This window comes from Bubalus kerabau, chromosome 3 (genome assembly GCF_029407905.1).
Source record: "Bubalus kerabau isolate K-KA32 ecotype Philippines breed swamp buffalo chromosome 3, PCC_UOA_SB_1v2, whole genome shotgun sequence".
Taxonomy (NCBI): Eukaryota; Metazoa; Chordata; class Mammalia; order Artiodactyla; family Bovidae; genus Bubalus; species Bubalus kerabau.
The window spans coordinates 74,570,810-74,588,481 of record NC_073626.1 but is presented as its reverse complement, the minus strand read 5'-3'; the positions used below and the strand labels follow the sequence as shown (position 1 = coordinate 74,588,481).

The 17,672-nt window shown below is 39.7% G+C and overlaps 1 protein-coding gene across 1 annotated transcript in view; it reads right to left on the bottom strand.

Moving 5' to 3' along the window:
* The window catches only part of LNPK (lunapark, ER junction formation factor), a 169,203-nt gene that overhangs the window by 48,060 nt on the left and 103,471 nt on the right, over nt 1-17,672 (bottom strand). The window contains exon 14 of the mRNA XM_055572159.1: nt 1,927-2,120. The gene's annotated coding sequence lies outside the window, so the exon portion shown is untranslated. The remainder of the gene's footprint in view (nt 1-1,926; nt 2,121-17,672) is intronic.

Below are 17,672 nucleotides of genomic sequence, written 5' to 3'. Positions count from 1 at the left end.
CAGGAGACAAGAGTGAGCAGTGACATGGAGAGCAGAAGAACCCTGCTGGTGTCCAGCAGGAAGGTATAGTGTCCCACCTGTGCTGAGGACAGATATTTTAGGGACATAGTCCATCATGCTGTTTAAGGAAAACGAGAGTGTACATCCATATTGCTTTCTCCCTGCACTCAACCACTCCTTTTCTTTATCATCTACTGTTCCTAAGGCAAGAAGCATGAGTCATTCCACCTAAATTAGGTAGCCAGCCTGTACGCATTATTTAATATATGAAGTTATCCTATCCATTGCACATTTTAAAGTTAGCAAATTCTGCTCCTGATCGTCTTTGTGCAATGTACAGAAACGGCCTCTATTTACTCTACTTTAGGAAAACCCACTGGAGGTCCAGGAAGAAAAGCACAAATTACAGTGGATCCAAATCAAAGTCTGACCGGTTCACAACAGTACCATAAATGATGCTCAAACTGGATAATCATATCACACTCCATCCTGCAAATGCATTTTTAAATGCATTTAAAAAATGCATTTTTAAAAGAAAAATGAATATTCATTTATGATAAAGGTATAAAGATATCAGTCAGTGTATTATCCAAGATCCTCTTCCTGAGACATCTTTCCAGTGTTAGCACAAGGAATAGGTGTGTGGGGAAACTGGTTTTGTTTTTTCCTATAGATATCATGAATTACATAGCTTATCGGATTTTTTTTCTCTTCTCACCAGCTGCAAGAAAGATCAGAGTCAAATTGGAAACACTATTTAAATATTGCCTCTAGCAAGTATTTAGGTATTTGTAATAAGTACCTCATTCCTCACTCCATTTTATTTCCCAACTGTTTCTCTTTCTCACTAACTTTTAAAAAGTTACCTCTACTCTGTATAAAAAGTTATGGGATCAGACATCATTTATGACCATCTTAGTTCTGGAAATACAAAATTTGGGGTTATTGGAATGTGGGTATATGCTATAGCTAACAATATGGGGATGACTGAGTTCACCAGTAAAAAGCATAAAAAAGCAAGAGGAGGACCAAAAGCAATGTCAGCCACTAATGGTGGGGTGAGTGGAAGAAGGACAACCAATGAAGAAGACTGGAAAAGGAGCCAGAACTAGCAATGATGCTGAGCGAGTGACCTTGCTGGTGGACCAGCTGGAGTGCCCAGGGTCAACAGCGCTACAGCAGCAGGCAGCGGAGAAGGACGTTGAGCGGGGCATTAACTGAACACCTGTGACTTTGCAAGGGTACTTGCAGTAAATTCTCAAGGTGGAAGCCAGACTCTAGAGTTAAAGTGGAGGGGGAGGCATCAGGAATAAAATTTTCTTTTTCAGATACTTGGCTGGGAAGAGGAGGGAATGAGGTAAGTGTCAGAGAGGCAGGATGCAGGAAAGATTCTTTGGGTATGTCAAAAGCCTGAGTTTCTGGGCTGAATAGAAAAGTGCTAGTGAAGAAGAGATGCTGGAGGGGACAGGAGAGTGAAGGGGGAAACTGGGAAGAGAAAAACAGATGATACAGTCTTGAGACAGAGGCTGAGACAGTCTTGAGACAGAGGAGATGTAATCAGAGGAAAGGATCATCTCTAGAAATCCATCAGGTCACCAGGGAAAAAAGACCAGTCTAGCAAGTTATTTGACACAGCATGCGTGCATTTTTAAAATGTTTCAGCTTGTTCTGTTGCACTTTTGAAGACAGAGCCATGGTGACCTATTTAGAAGCCAGCCAATAGGAATAGTGGCTTAAAGTATTGTGTTTTGTTTTTTTAAGTTAATCATCCTGGAAAATTTCAGCAGTGCCTAGGAAAAATCTTCCCCTACTTTTTTTTTTTTGTTCTTTTTTCCTGTTTTGATGTAACCATTAAAGTATTAAAAACACATTCTTTTTAAATACTAATGAATACCTAGATAAAATATTCCATGAATGAATACTTACTGTTTGTGGGGTGGAAAAATAAAGGTTTGCCAACAATGAACACTGGGGCTCCCAGACGTGCACTTCCAGATCTCATGCCTTCAGATCCTCTCCACATAGGTATTATGTCCTCTGTGTTCATGGACAGGGGACTCAAGCTGAAACTAGAAACAATTCCAAGTTGTACCCACATCCATCTCATATGGCACCTCCTGCTGGAAAAAAAATGACCACCTGAATCATAAAAAGTGTACAGGAAAACAAGCACTTTTATGCAACTTGATATTGTGAATACTTTTGTCTATGATTATTCACAATGAAGGGCCTTCCTTGATGGCTCAAGCGGTGAAGAATCTGCCTGCAATGCAGGACGTTCAGGTTTGATCCCTGGGTCGGGAAGATCCTCCGGAGGAGGAAACAGCAGCCCACTGCAGTATTCTTGCCCAGAAAATCCCATGGACAGTGGAGCCTGGTGGGCTATGGTCCACGGGGTCGCAGAGTCAGACATGACTGAAGCGACTGAGTGCACACACACACACACACACACTCACAATGAAAGTACCTAGGACATCAGCTGTCCTCAGTTCCAAAATAGGTAACTGGTCTTTATCCATTAAAGCTTCACTGCTTTTTAATCTTATCACTGATACCTACTAGGAAATAGCATGAATTCCACATATTTCTTTCTATTTTCAAATTTTCTTTTGGCTTCTTAAGACCATTTGGATTCTCTATCCTTAACAATTTAAGTTAAAATCTAATAGAATCATGAAATCAGAATTTCCAGTTCATCTTATAATAAAATTAATAGTTTAATAGGCTCAATTTTGCCAATAATGCAAACGAATGTTTTAAAATTAAGTATAAGAATTCAGGAAATAAAAGGACTCTTTCCTGGTTACTAGACACAGAGCTATATTTAAAAATATATTAAACTGATATTTTTAAAGTCAGAACTGATTACATATGGTCTATACATAAGCAAAAACTTACATTTGTTTGACTAAATAATTTTCTTAGGCAACTATAAGATTAAAACTTCTAAGTCTTCTTTGTTTTCAGGCAAACCAACATGTTGGATACACAAAAGTGCTAAGTGACTGGGGAGGAAGGTGTATTAAGAGATTGCAGAGACTTGGCCTGTTCAGAGAATGCCTGATTCTAAATACAGCATTTGAACTGCAATTTGAAGGGTTGATAGGATTTCAACAAAACAAGAATTGAAGGAAGAAATGCCAAGTAGAATGGCAGAGGCAATGCCAATGAGAGAAAATTGAAATGTGCATGTTTTTAGTCATCCTACCAAAAACTTGTCTTCTGTCATCTGCTAACCTCTAAAATATGTAAATGAAACAAACACAGTACATACTCTCAAAGATCCCCCCGGGACACAGGAAGAGCAGCATCAGCAACCCCACAGCCCACAGCAGTGTGTCTGTGTTTTCTGCCTTTAATATGCTTTGAGCAACCAGAAGAAAGAAGCTGAAGCTCTGGCTTTGTTAGAGATTGGCATGTCAGGAGAGCAGGAAAAAGGCCATCCCAGCAGAAAGAACAGCATATCCAGACACACAGACGTTTTTTCCTGTAGTTTCTGTTTCTAATTATGTAACTGTGAGAAGAGTAACAACATCTAACTCATTACATTTGTCAGGTACAGGTATTAAAACCTCATTGAATTTTTAGATATGCCTCTGATGAAGGTCCTAATTCCATTTAACAGATGAGGAAATTGAGACAGGGGATAAGTAACTTGCCCATGGGCACAGAGCCAGAAGGGAGGATTCCAACTCAGGATGTCTGGCTCCAGAGCCCACATGCTTAACTGCAGTGTCACCACAGATAACCTATGTGGTGAGGTCAAGGAAATGTGGGAGATTTGCTCTAACCAATTCTACAGTTTGAACAGCTGTATTTTTCAAGCCCTAAAAGTTATCTGGAAAGCAGCCATCCTTGAACATGCATTGAGCCCTTAAGACATTCTACTCAACATACTACCACCTCTGTCCTTAGGGCTCTTCTATTTCTGGCTGGAAATTGTGATGGACTGCTATCATATTTTCTTCCCTTGTCTTGAGAGCTTCTCTCCCCACCGCTACCTAGTGGGGACTGCCATGTTCTTACATGAGACGTTTGGTCACCACTGAGGCAACATTCAGAAAACTAAGATCATGGCCTCTGGTCCCATCACTACATGGGAAATAGATGGGGAAACAGTGTCAGACTTTATTTTTGGGGGGCTCCAAAATCACTGCAGATAGTGACTGCAGCCATGAAATTAAGACACTTACTCCTTGGAAGGAAAGTTATAACCAACCTAGACAGCATATTGAAAAGCAGAGATATTACTTTGCCAACAAAGTTCCGTCTAGTCAAGGCTATGGTTTTTCACAGAGTTGGACTGTGAAGAAAGCTGAGTGCGGAAGAATTGATGCTTTTGAACTGTGGTTTTGGAGAAGACTCTTGAGAGTCCCTTGGACTGCAAGGAGATCCAACCAGTCCATCCTAAAGGAGATCAGTCCTGGGTGTTCATTGGAAGGACTGATGCTGAGGCTGAAACTCCAATACTTTGGCCACCTCATGCAAAGAGTTGACTCATTGGAAAAGACCCTGATGCTGGGAGGGATTGGGGGCAAGAGGAGAAGGGGATGACAGAGGATGAGATGGCTGGATGGCATCACCGACTCGAAGGACATGAGTTTGAGTGAACTCCAGGAGTTGGTGATGGACAGGGAGGCCTGGCGTGCTGTGATTCATGGGGTCGTAAAGAGTTGGATACGACTGAGCGACTGAACTGAACTGAACTGATGGATCTAGAGGTGTGCCTGTCTGTGGTCTTGACTGAACTAAAACTGAGAAGTGACAGTTGATAAATCTAATGGCAGGAGCTTTGAGATACAAGACTTGGCATCAGCCATGTGTTCTCAGCCACATGGAAGACACTGCTCAACAGCAGTGGAGGGCGAAACCAACAGTCAGAAAGAAACACGTTTGAGAGTTGGAGAGAGCAGGAGCGCTGAGGGTATTTGAATGTCTAGATGCTGTTGTCCCTAAGGTCTAGCCACATAGCTCCCCAACTGAATTTAGGTCATGTAAGATAAACCTATAACCTTCCAAAACATTTCCCTCTTTCTCAAACCAGCTGGAGTTCTACCACTTGCAATCAAAAACTTACTAACACAAGCATAAAGCAAAATTTACATAAAAATACTCAGAAACCCTTTATAAACAACTGGCAAACAAGGGCTGCTGTGTCATTATGTAAAATATCATTTACATATACACAATAGGAGGAAATGTGTGAGTGGGGACCCTTTTCTAAAGGTAGTGATTGGCAACAGATAATTTAGTTCATGTTGGCAAGTGGTTCAACTTCAACTACTCTTATTGAGACCATCCCTCTCTGATGCCAGAAATTTTAGGGCTAAGTGATCCTATGTGCTTTAAACCATGGCAGCTTTCTGAGCACTCAAAGAATCTGGAGGAGATGCATTTCTAAGTCAAATGGTACACAAGTTATGACTCCACAGTAAAGCAACTGATTTTTAAATAAATATACCAGAGTATAAAGCCCAAATGTGTGCTTTTTCATTTAAAGCCATCAACCTAGGACCACACACTTAGTCTGCGAGGCTGTCTCAACGCAGCATTGGAACTCCATTAGGGAGATGGCCTTCACAGCTTACCACCTATCCTCTAAATATTCCTAATGGTACCAAACATTAATCACTGGAGGTAGATCTGGAGTTTTGGAATGATCAAAATGTCTGGAGCCAAGATTGTTGATTAAGGTGAGTGACCCAGCTTAAAAAACTACTTGGCACCAGAAATAATATTTGAATATAAATATGGAGATAGATTTCTTCTTTAATTATTGACAAACCACTTCTGACAAGTGATCTTCCTCAGTTACATACTGTTATAATTTTATAATACAGTTTAATTGCAAAGTAAAATTTTTTAATCTTTTAAATTTATAAGGAGAAGAACATCTCCTCCCCCTAAGTCCAAGATCTGATAACAAGGGATGTGTCCCCAGAAGTGTTTGGATGTATTATGTTACCTTGTTTAAAAAGCAAAAAAATATTACTTTAGACTTTTACAGAATCTTCCATTCCAGCCTCAACTGTACTGAATTATCTAGCTTATCATCAGGCCCAAGGGGGACATTTATGACTTTGAGGGATGAGAAGGGACAATTCTTCACTCTAAATTATTCCCTCTAAATGTGATAATCTTCTCTTTGAGAAGCATAGCAGTTAAATTTTTTTTTTTCATTTTTTGCCTTTTTAAAAAGTTTCCTTCCTCTGTAAGTTATTCTTTCTGCCTACCCTATGAGGTCACTGAGTCTACTGAGGACTCCCCTAACAGTCTAGGAGATAAGGATGTTGGAAGCTTCTCTTTATCTTTTCAGAAATGTTACTACTATAGAGCACTTCCAAAACCTTTTCTACATGTCCTCTGCTTAGTCGTAGATCACAAGGGTTACAAACCAATCCCTTCTGGTCCCAGAAAATAAATACATTTGATTTGGAAATTCTTACACCAGCGAGATTGTGCAAATATTATTTGTACCAGTTACTTCTTAAATAAATAAAACCCCAGAAAATCTTTTTAAAACATCATTTCAAACAATACAAATGGAAATGTGACACGCATGGCATGGCTGTCTGTTTTACTTGCACTGTTTTACTGTTTCATATTCTGAGCAAACAGAGAGGCTATTTTCCCCCAAGGGTTCAGGAGGGCATACGATTTCATTTCTTCAGAAAATTGTTTCTCAAGATTTCAATCTTCTTCGCTGGAGATGACAAAACATAATATCAGAAACACTTATGCTTTTTATCTACTATATTTTCAAAGCATAAATAAAAGCTCAGTATACATTTAAGACAGGTGGATTCAAACTTTGGGATAAATCACTTACATATCCAAATAGTTTTATCATGTAAGAACATTTTAATTTTAAAATGTTTAAGAGAAGATCAACAGAAAGACTGGCCCTTTAAAAATATTTCACACTGTCACTCATTTTACTTGGACACCATTCAATTTTCTAAATCTTGGGGTTAATGAGACAAGTAATAAAAAAATTAGATTTTTAGAAAAAGGGATTCAAAGGGCAGCATTCAACCAGAGCTTCTTCTCTTTTTCTTTTTCTAATAGTGGTGAGTACTATTTTGGTTTTCAACCTCATTACACTTCTATTCATAGAGCATGGTATAAAACTTTAAACCTCAAATGTTTTAAGAGTAAAACAAATCATGCATCTATGAAAAGATGAGCATAATGGCTTTTTTCATAGTATGCCTAATCCACTTTGCAACTGGTCTCATAGCATTAGCTGAAGAACTCTCATTAGCATTAATATTCCCTTAAGTTCTACTGTCTCATCATTTAAGCAATAATTTGAGGATCAATTCAATTTCACGGGAATTTCATTATTCCAGGCCAGCTTGGTGGCTTTGCAACACAGAGAATTTTAGTTGTTGGGACACTGAAGTTTTCATGGTCCTTTGTGGAATAATTGAACATATACTTGCCCAGCACACACAAATCATTAAATTAACGTCATGGATGAAACCAGTTATTGAATAAAGGAATAGCTTCTGAAGTATGGATGCCCATCAGCTCCCCACTTTTCTTTTCTTGGCTCCTAGTTTGTTTGCAGACACTATAGCGAGTAGGTCATCCAGGAAAATACCAGGGTGGGTCCCTGAAGAGATTTAAGGAGATGTTTTAGGAATACTTGAGGCCCTATTTCATCTGGTTGCTGTCTTGGGTTAAGGCATTGCCTTTTAGAAGGTCTCTAAGACACCAATTTCTGATCTGGGAGACTTAACAGAAACTCCTTAGCAGAATGCCCTACATGTCATAGGTGCTCAATGTATGTTTATTGAACTGAAATAGCATCCATGAGATCATGTCCATGTGACCTGCCCAGTTAGTAATGAGTGAAAGCATCACAGGACAGAGCAAAAGGCCTGAGTGCAGGGGAGGGCTGGGGGCGGGGAGATGGAAATAAAAATCCCACTTGGAAAATACAGAATTATTTTGTAACTGAAAAGGGTTTAGAAAAGAGCTTCATTGCGTGTTAAGCGAACTATATTCTTGACACCAAAAAACATTTTTACTGGTTGCAGGAAAGTTCAGAGAAGTCACCTATAAGCGTCGGTTCAGTTCAGTTCAGTCCCTCAGTTGTGTCCGACTCTTTGCGAGATGAGTGCAATTGTGCGGTAGTTTGAGCATTCTTTGGCATTGCCTTTCTTTGGGATTGGAATGAAAAATGACCTTTTCCAGTCCTGTGGCCACTGCTGAGTTTTCCAAATTTGCTGGCATATTGAGTGCAGCACTTTCACAGCACTCATCTCACACGCTAGCAAAGTAATGCTCAAAATTCTCCAAGCCAGGCTTCAATAGTATGTGAACCATGAACTTTGAGAATCCAAGCTAGATTTAGCAAAGGCAGAGGAACCAGAGATCAAATTGCCAACATCCGATGGATCATCGAAAAAGCAAGAGAGTTCCAGAAAAACATCTATTTCTGTTTTGACTATGCCAAAGCTTTTGTGTGGATCACAACATACTGTGGAAAATTCTGAAAGAGATGTGAATACCAGACCACCTTACCTGCCTCCTGAGAAATCTGTATGCAGGTCAGGAGCCAACAGTTAGAACTGGACATGGAACAACAGACTGGTTCCAAATAGGGAAAGGAGTATGTCAAGGCTCTATATTGTCACCCTGCTTATTTAACTTCTATGCAGAGTACATCATGAGAAATGCTGGGCTGGATGAAGCACAAGCTGGAATCAAGATTGCCAGGAGAAATACCAATAACCTCAGATATGCAGATGACACCACCCTTACAGCAGAAAACAAAAAAGAACTAAAGAGCCTCTTGATGAAAGTGAAAGAGGAGAGCGAAAAAGTTAGCTTTAAACTCGACATTCAGAAAACTAAGAGCATGGCATTTAGTCCCACTTTATGGCAAATAGATGGGGAAACATTGGAAACAGTGGCAGACTTTATTTTGGGGGCTCCAAAGTCACTGCAGATGGTGACTGCAACCATGAAATTAAAAGATGCTTGCTCCTTGGAAGAAAAGTTATGAACAACCTAGACAGCATATTAAAAAGCAGAGACATTTCTTTGCCAACAAAGGTCCGTCTAGTCAAAGCTCTGGTTTTTCCAGTAGTCATGTATGGATGTGAGAGTTGGACTGTGAAGAAACCTGAGCGCTAAAGAATTCATGCTTTTGAACTCTGGTGTTGGAGAAGACTCTTGAGAGTCCCTTGGACAGCAAGGAGATACAACCACTCCATCCTAAAGGAAATCAGTCCTGAATATTTATTGGAAGTACTGATGCTGAAGCTGAAACTCCAATACTGTGGCCACCTCATGCGAAGAGTTAACTCATTGGAAAAGACCTTGATGCTGGGAAAGATTGGGGGCAGGGGACGACAGAGGATGAGATGGCTGGATGGCATCACCAACTCAGTGGACATGAGTTTGAGTAAACTCCAGGAATTGGTGATGATGGGGAGGCCTGCCATGCTGTAGTCCATGGGGTTGCAGAGTCGCACATGACTGAGCAACTGAACTGATTCATTGGAAGTAGGAAAGGCCAGAGGAATAAGAACATTGCACCAAGAATGATAGTTGTGAGGCTTCCGAACTTTGACACTTGTGAACCCACAAAATTTGAGCAAGATTCATGTTGATGTTTGGCAGAAACCAACACAATTCTTTTAAATTGAAAGCCTTCAATTTAAAAAAAAAAAAAAAAAAGCTTCAGCAAGTCTCCTGGCTGATCTTGGAACTTCTTCCTGTTATGTTCTTTATAGATGATCCTGCTCCAACCTTAGTGTAGCTTCCTAGGACAAGTCCTGAACATGATCAGTTATGACATCCATGCAACATGCATTAAGAAAATGAAATACAGGCTCTTCTGCTATAAGAGTGGAGAAAGAAATGGCACCCCACTCCAGTACTGTTGCCTGGAAATTCCCATGGACAGAGGAGCCTGGTAGGCTGCAGTCCCTGGGGTCGCTAAGAGTTGGACATGACTGAACGACTTCACTTTCACTTTTTCATTTTCATGCATTGGAGAATGAAATGGCAACCCACTCCAGTTTTCTTGCCTGGAGAATCCCAGGGACGGGGGAGCCTGGTGGGCTGCCGTCTATGGGGTCCCACAGAGTTGGACACGACTGAAGCAACTTAGCAGCAGCAGCAACTGCTATAAGAGATATATGTGTTTCAAAAGATACTTGCATTCTGCAAAGTCACAGGATTTATAGGGAAAAAAGTAGTAGCAAACCACTCCAAATTTAAGCAACTTTGTAATAAAAATACCAACACAAAGAATAATAAACCTAATAAAAATATTTTCAGTTTTTTTAAAGCTCAAGTTAACTTCCTAGACTACCGTAAACACAGGAAATTTTACCTCTTTTTAAAAAAAGATATATATATTTTTACCACAATAAACTAATACAATTATGTCAAGTTTAAAAATAAAATAAAATTAAAAAAAAAAGAGAGAGAGAGAGAGAAACTAGACAGCTTGCTAAAAGGGATAAAATAAAAGACAGAGGTTGCTTATTTGAGGAGACAAGAGCAAAATACCCAAGGATCAGAGAGAACCACACACTCAGCACTTCTAAGACAAAGCACATTTGCCAAGCTGTTCACAGGTTGGTCTTCTTTTCAACATAGTTTGGCCGTAGGTCCTATTTCTATGGGGCTTCCCCAGTGGCTCAGAAGGTAAAGAATCTGCCTGCAATGCAAGAGACCGCTGTTAGATCCTTGGGTCAAGAAGATCCCCTGGAGAAAGGAATGGCTCCCCACTTCAGCATACTTGCCTTGGAGATTTCCATGCACAGAGGAGCCTGGCAGGCTACAGTCCGCAGGGTCGCAAAGAGTCAGACACAATTGAGCAACTAACACTTTTACTTTCTATATTCTATGTTCTTCTAACTTGCTGCATTCAGCTGCTATTGTTTAGTGATGCAAAACATTAATAATCTGAGGGAAATCATGTATGACCAACATGACTTCTGAGTTATACTGGTCTCATTGTCCTAAATACCAGTTGCATAAAAGCTAATTCCTATTTTAGAACCACTACAGATTCCCCTGGAAAAACTGTAGGTAAACTACAATAGGGCTTCCCTGATAGCTCAGTGGTAAAGAATCCACCTGCCAATGTAGGAGATGCAGGTTCAATCCCTGGGTCAGAAAGACCCCCTGGAGAAGGAAATGGCAACCCACTCCAGTATTCTTGCCTGGGAAATCCCATGGACCACTCCTGGGAAATTTCTCCATGGGAAATCCCATGGAGCCCGGAGGGCTAGTCCACGGTGTAAAAGAGTCAGATATGACTGAGCAACTAAAAACAACAAAACAGATGAAATAGATGTAGATGACAATAAATGTAGATACTGATAGGTAGGAGACCAAAGGGTTTCCCAGGTGGTGCGAGTGGTAAAGAATCCACCTGCCAATGCAGGAGATGCAAGAGACGCAGTTTCAATCCCTGGGTCAGGAAGATACCCTGGAGTAGGAAACGGCACCCCTCTTCAGTATTCTTGCCTGGAAAATTCCATGGGCAGAGGGACCTGGCAGCTACAGTTCATGGGGCTGCAAAGAGTCAGACACAACTGAGAGATATTCTAGTTCTAGGGCGTTGCTCAGTACCTTACGTGGAAGAGGAATTTTTCATTGAGAAATAATGATCTTGCAATTCCAACATAACAAGGGAGCTTAGTCAAATAAAAAGACAGTTAGTCAAGTCATCCATCAAGGGTACCCATGCTTTGGGAAAACAAGTGTTCAAGGTCTATTAGGGTTTTAGATCCAGGAAGGATCACTTCATTTATAACCCTTTGAAGAACACTTGTGGAAACCAGCATTTCCACTCTTTGAGATTATTCAGCTAATGCATGCCCAACAGGCTATGCTCTAATCTGTTGCTTTTTCACCAAAAGAATTTATCCAGGCCTTTTTCCTTTAGGCTCTTCTTGATGCTAAGCAGTTCACCCTTTTAATCTGCTTATTCAGCACAAAATATGAAACACAAAATAAAAGCAGTGGTTGACTTTCCATAACTGCTTTCTGTTTTACCTTGTTGGCCCCTTTTTGCCCTATTTGAATAGTACTGCATCTCCTTCACATTTTAGTTTTAATGAGGTTATTTACCTTGCATACCCAATGAGATTATACCTAATAAATTCTCTTCTCTGAGATGTGTCTGAGAGGGCAGCCTATTTAACTATTAAAAGGATTAACCTTTTAACTGAGAGTGGTCCTTAGGCTGGACACAACTTTCATGCTGAGCTTTCAATTACTTAAAGATGTCACCATAGCACACAGAGGTGTTTACATTTACATATACTAGTAGATCAGCCTTAAAAATAGCCACATGCTAACTTGCACAATGGCTGATAAAGAAAGCTCACCTGTTGCTATGTATCACTCTTGCTCATGTGTGTTAATGAAAAACATGTGAGTTAATAATGCAAACCAGGAAGTAAATAATATTTTTAATGCCTTAATATTGCTATCAATTATATGTGCTAACAAAATACATGGAGAGACAATCCATGCAGACCCTTCAAATTTCCTTTTAGTCAATAATTGTTTTCTTCCCCACCCAAATTTTTACCATAAGTGATAATGTTAATTACCTTAATTGTTTTCATATTGCCATTCCAGGTGGGGAACAGAAAAGGCATGCTGCTGCTGCTGCTACTGCTAGGTCGCTTCAGTCGTGTCCGACTCTGCACAACCCCATGGACAGCAGCCCACCAGACTCATGTTCAAAGGATTCTCTAGGCAAGAATAGTGGAGTGGGTTGCCATTGCCTTCTCCAAGAAAAGTCATGAGGTAAAAGCAAATGCCTTAGGTAATCCACCATTTGGACAATAAGTTTGGCTTTACTTCATCAGCTGGGGGATGGAGATGGAGATGAGGAGGGAGGTAGTTGGTGGTTGGGGGTTAGGAAAAATAGAGGAAAAATACTTATTTAGCTTATCTAGATCATTGTATTTGAGATAATGTTAAAAAGAATTTTTATAAATCCTTTTTCCTCCAAAATCCTGTTGACTTGTGCATTATGGCACATCTCACTCTCAGATCCTCATAAACATTATCACTTAATCTGCTTGATTATATGTTGTACTGACCCAAAAAGCATCTATTTATAGTGATATCCAAGGAGAGCATCTCTCAAGTCAAAACAATTTGGTCTCTATTCTCAGGAAAGGAGAAATTGAAAGGAGAATCTCCCCCTTGGACATAAACCATCTTGTCCATCCCCCCCTGCAAAATTCCCAGAAAAATCTAGTTTATTTACTAATGTTCTGGGGCTCGTGGATTATTCCTGGAGAACACAAATATTTATTGATAACTACCAACTGCTATCTACAGGGAATATTGGAGGGAACAAAAACATTCAGAAATTTCAGGCAACATGGATTACTTTCTACAGGGGGAAGAATTGCAAAATGAAGATGCCAAATATATAGTACATTAGATGGTGATAATACTCCTATTGAATGTTAATGACAATAGAGAAGTTTTAGACAATTTTAATAGAAGAAAAAAGAAGAAAAGGGAATGGAGGGATATCTTAAAGAAGGTGTTGTCAGGTTAGGCAAGGCAGGTTGGTATTTGAGTAAAGACCTGGGGTTGGAGTGTCCAGCTAAGCAAAAATGTTTAAAACAGAAGGACCATTAAGAAAAAATGGCTCTGAGGCAGGCATATGGCTGGCATGTTGGAGGAAGACCAAGGAGGACAGCAAAGCCAAAGAGAGATGGGATAATTAGAACAGGAACATCAAGCAGGGTGTGAGGGCAGGTAGTGTAGGACTTTATAAGCCATTGCAATGTCTTGGGCTTTTACTCTAGGTAATATGGGGAACTGTGAACCTAAACTATGGACCTAAATGCCTGCCACAGATGAATGGACAAAGATGATGTGTTATATACACAATGAAATATCATCCACCCATAAATGGGAAGAAATCCTGCCTTTTACAACAACATGAATGGACCCTGAGGGCACTGTTCTAAGTGAAATAAGCCAGAGAAAGCCAAATACTGTATGATATCACTTATATAGACAGTCTTAAAAAAACAGACAAAAGAGAAACAGAGTAGAGTGGTTGTTACCAGGGTTTGGGGATGGTGGGAGAAATGGGGAAATAATGGTCAAAGCTTATAAACTTCCAGAGACAGATGAACAATTTGGGGGATCTAATACACAGCATGGTGATTGTAGCTAATGATGCTGCATCATATGCTAGAACATTGCTAAGAGGGTAACTCTTAACTTTCTCACCACAAAAAGAAATGTTAACCATTTGATAGGATGGAAAAGTAGCTAATAGTATAGTGGTAATCATTTTACAATTTATCATTATTTCAAATCAACACATTGTATATCTTAAACTTATACAATGCTATGTGTCAATTATGTCTCAATTAAAAAACAAAACAATAACATGCGTGCTAAGTCACTTCGGTCGCAACCCTATGTACCCCAACAGGCTCCTCTGTCCATGGGATTCTCCAGGCAAGAATACTGGAGTGGGTTGCCATCCCCGCCTCCACGGGATCTTGCCAACCCAGGGATCGAACTCCTGCATTGGCAGGCAGGTTCTTCACCACTAGTGCCACCTGGGACAAAGGATGGGAAAATATGGGAAAGTTTTTGAGTAGAGGAGTCATCACACCCTCCTAATAGGCTTACTTTGGCTGCTGCTAGGAATGGATTGTGAGGAGAGTGAATGAGTGCCTGTTACAAATAACCCAGAGGAGAGATGAGAGGGGTTGCAATCTGAGAGAAGTATAGAGCTCATGCAGAACAGCATGGAGTGAGAATAAAGCTGCCCACAGAGAATGCCAATATCTGTTACAAATGAATTTATTTTATAAATTCTAATTTATAACATTTATGTATTATGAAATCAATCCATCACTGAGAACACAAATTAGTGGCCTTCAGTGTTAAAAATTGTTAAATACATTGTGTATACATTTTTTAGTTACCACAGATCCACATTAGAAGATAAGTCAAATGTTTGAGGAATGACAGGACTTGTGGAGTCTAGGGGGTTTGTGGAATATAGCGTGAAAACCAGCACTCCCTAGGCTGCTAGGAGAGATGTCACATCCTGTGAAAGCTGATGGAGGTGGCCTCAGACTACTCTTGGGAAACATCAAGAGAGGTCGGGCCTGTTAAAGTGACTGGAAGCAACAGGACGTCCCACTTCCTCCTAACTCTCCTGGGAGGGCCTGAGTCTTACAGTCCAGAACTACTTCCTTACCTGCCTTCCCAAACATCTGGTGATAATGTCTAACAGCAACATGTGTTAGTAGAAGTTTGTTCCTATTCTTTGTGAATAGGAACATCACAGTGCATGAATTACACATAAGAATCAGAGTCATGGAAACTACATGCAAAATCCATAAAGGACTGGGGGAAAGCTGATACCCCAAATTCAATAGAAGGACATGCAAAGTCCTGGGGATGCAGATCAGCAAAGGATGATCACAGAAAAAGGAAGGGAGAGGAAGGAAGGGGAAAGGACCTAGAAAGGCAGCTGACTAGTGTGAGGTCCTTCATGAGGCCAGTGCATGTAACCAAAGGTTAAATAGAGAAAGGCAGCTAGTCATCAACGCCTAGACCTCTAGGTAAAATCCAAGGTGCGGGAGCTGTGGACAGCAGCAGTCCATACCCTTCCCTCCCTGGCATCAGTTGAAGACCTAGAGGCACAAAGAAACTCAAAATCAAGGTTTCTTCATTTCAAAAATATTAAATTTCAGAGATTATAAGAAGATCATCTATATCAGAGGCACAGTGCCTGCGAAGAAACAATTCCAGTTCCGCAAACACTCATGAAGCACATACTGTTTGCCAAGCACCATTCTAAGTGAGAGTTGAAGGTATGTAAGAGACAATTAAGTCCCTCACTGATAGTGAGATCCAGGAAGAAATATTCATCCTTCGTATAAATCAAACAAGCATTTGACATGTACTCAGGAAAAGATTTTGATAGACATCTTTTTTTAATATTTCTCAGTGCTTTCAGTAAAAATCTCAATGGGAAGACAATTTTTTAAATGGCACAGAATCAAAGAATTTGAATGTTGGTTTTAGAAAGTCACATAATACCAAGAATAGAAAGGTAATTTATGTATAGAGCAACTAGTAATCACCTTTTCTGCTTTTGTCATGAATCAACTCAACTCTGTATGGTAGCACAAAAGAGACAGAGCTAACAGTGAAAGCGGAAAGAATGCATACTGCCCCTAACTAAGCAGAGGAGGAGCCAGCAAGCAGTACCATATTCTTTTTTAGCTTCTAAAATAATAGTAACATCTCCAGTACTGTTTCACAAAATCTGGGCAACCCAAGGAGTGTTCATCTTACCAAAAGAACTCTTCAAGATTTCCCTAAGAGTATTACTATGGAACATTTTTACAGGATATTTTAATCGCTTTAATGTATACAAGATAGAGAGAATATTGCTGGTAAAAAGTAAATTTGAACAAATAGGTAAGACTGGAAGTGGTGCAATATAGTGCAACATTTGTGGATCAAGTGAAGTCACTCAGTCGTGTCTGACTCTGTGACCGCATGGACTATAGCCTGCCAGGCTCCTCCATCCACGGAATTTTCCAGACAAGGATACTGGAGTGGGTTGCCATTTCCTTATCCAGGAGACCTTCCTGACCCAGGGATCGAACCCTGGTCTTCCACACTGCAGGCAAACAAACTCTTTAGCCTATGAGCCACCAGGGAAGGTTCATTTATGAATCAACCTAGGTTCAAATCCTGTGTTTCTCACTTATCAGCTGTGTGACCTTTGATGCGTTACTGAATTTCCTGGAACTTCAATTTCCTTATCTAAACAATGAGGATAAATAATCTTCTATTTCAAAGAATTCTTCTAAGGATCAAATTACACTGTATATATAAGATGTCTTATAGCAGGTTGGGTATATATTAAACTTTCAGTCAATTACAGTTTCCCTAGTAGAAAACCAGCACATCAGAGGGGCCTCCAGGTACACTGCTGTACATAAACGGACATTTAAAATAACTACCCAAAAAAGTAAATATTTCTACAAAGCTCTAAATGTATTATAAATTTACCTAATTCTCTAAATCATGAAATTCATTCTCATCTCTCTCACAAATTGCCACAAATTCTCAATTTGGGAAGCTTGAGTCAGATTTTGCTATAACTGCTATCATATGACGATTCTAGAGCAATCTGCACTAAGATACATCACTGTATTCTGTATTTGTGATTATTTCTAAATGTTTATCAGAACCCATCCATAAGAAGCAGTCTCCATAACTTGTTAGATTTCCAAAGAAATATATTAAGGGAAGATTAAAGATTATGGTGTCATATTACATAAAAATAAAGCAACTACTTATTAGAAGACAAAAACCTTTGATTCCTTCCTCTTAATTAAAGGAATTAATGAGCTGTGTATGGCTTTGTGCAAATAAAGGAAGGAGGAGAAAGTATGTAGATGTACCAGGGCTTCCAAACCATTCTACATAAGTGGAGCACTTTATTCAAGCTGCTGAAAGAAAAAAAAAATCTAAGTTTCTCAGATTCCTTCCTAATTTCTAACCCCATATTTTTTATAAAACATTCATTTCTATTCTTTATTCCAAAGTAACAACAGAGGTCTCTATATTTTTACTGCCCAGATAAACTCACTTTTTTCTCTGCCTTTTTTGAA